Here is a 1991-nt window from a genome sequence, read left to right on the forward strand (position 1 = left end):
CTGTGGAGCAACGAAGCCCGTGCGCCACAACTACTGAGCCTGCGCTCTAGAGCCCGCGAGCCACAACTACTGAAGCCTGCACGCCTAGAGCCCGTACTCAGCAACAAGAGAAGCCACCGCAATGAGAAGCCCACGCACCGCAACGCAGAGTAGCCCCCGCTCACCGCAACTAGAGAAAGCACGCACGCAGCAAGGAAGAGCCAACGCAGCCAAAAATAAATAAAATAAATAAATAAATTAAAAAAAAAAAAAGAATAGTTTCAAGAGAGTGGAGTGGATGATCCAGGTTGAATCAGAAGAAGATGAGGGCCAGAAGCTGCCAACAGGCCATCAGTTGGCTTTGGAACAGCTGAGAACCTTACCCTGGTCCAAACACCCCAAGGCAATTTCCAATTTCCGAAAGCAACTGTGGAGGAAGAGGCCGGCACCTTTCTCACCTCCTTGAATGGGCAGCTCAGACGTGGAGGAAGGAGCCAGGAATCCACGGGGCATCCTTCTCTGACCAACTGTCCAGGGCCTGGAGGGAAGCCAGGCCGCCCTCCTCCTGGAGTTTGGGAATGTGCCCAAGAATAAGGAAGCTGCGGCCCCGGCTCCCATCCGGGAGAGGAGGTGCTGACGGCAGTGAGTACCCGGCCTGGTGGGGATCAGGGGAGAGGGATGGCCGCCGCCAAAGCACTGGGTGTGGACAGCTAGGCTTTGTTAGATTTCTGGCTCCATTGACTTTTCTTCTCTGAGCTTAGTTTCCTCATCTGAAAATGAGGGTTTTGTTGGGCCAGGTGTCAAAGGTCCTTTCTAGGCTTGCCTTCTGGGGCTGATGAGAAAACGGAGGAGGCAGAGAGAGAGAAAAGTGCAGAAGTGATTGTGACTCAACTGAGCATCCTGTCTGAGGGGATTTGGCATGTCTGCACGTGATGTCAGTTCTTGACAGGAGGCTCCACCCATAGGGGTGGAAAGTCTCCCCTACCTCTTGGATGAGACATCAGATGAGGAAACTGAAGCCCAAGGAACTTTAAGACTCACGCAAGGTCACACTGTAGCCAGCAGAGGGCCTTTGTCCACTACAGTGATGGCAGGTAGGTGGAACTTCTATGCCACCTCTGAGATTGACAAGGGCTGTCTGCAGCATCACGTTGAGGAAAGAGCCCATAATTGATGAACAACGTCTGCCATAGGCTTGGGAAGAGGACGTGGCAGCAGGAATCACACATATTTGCTGTACTTACTGATTCATTTAGTAAATTGCTACTTCATGCAGGGCAGTGGTCCTTACACTGCAGATGTAGTGGGAAATAAGACAAGCCCTCGTTCTCAGGAAGCTAACGTTTTAGAAGGGGAGACAGACGATGCACATGTAAACAAATGGCTAACTAATATAATCTCAACTAGTGCTAAGTAGTATAAGGAAAATAAAATAGTGCAATGGGATAGACAGTGATGGTGTGGGGGAGGACGGAGGAGATCAAATTGGTCAGGGAGGTGACATTTAAGCGGAGACCTAAATTCTGAGAGGCAGCTCTGTAAGAGCTGGAAGAAGAGATCCAGACAGAGGGAACAGCCAGTGCCAAGGTCCTGAGGTGGTGCCTCCAAGGGACAGAGAGAGACCAGAACTGAGGCTGCTTAGATGGCAATGGAGAGGGTCAGTGGAGGAGGTGGGAGTGGTGAAGCCAGCCATCTGCTCCATGCTGACAGGCCTCCCGATCCTAGCCAGTCCAAAATGACACCCTCAGTCCCTATTTCCCCTCTCCCCCAACCAAATTGCCCCTCCCCAAGTTTTTACTTCTCTTCTCATAAATGACCAGCCACCCAATTGCTCAGACTACTGTGCTATGACCCCAGCCCTGTCACCATCACATCTTGCCTGTGCCCTCCTCACTGGTCTCCCTGCCTCTACCCTAGTTCTTTTTTTTTTTTTAACATCTTTATTGGAGTATAATTGCTTTACAATGGCATGTTAGTTTCTGCTTTACAACAAAGTGAATCAGTTATACATA

This window comes from Physeter macrocephalus, chromosome 1 (genome assembly GCF_002837175.3).
Source record: "Physeter macrocephalus isolate SW-GA chromosome 1, ASM283717v5, whole genome shotgun sequence".
Classification (NCBI taxonomy): Eukaryota; Metazoa; Chordata; class Mammalia; order Artiodactyla; family Physeteridae; genus Physeter; species Physeter macrocephalus.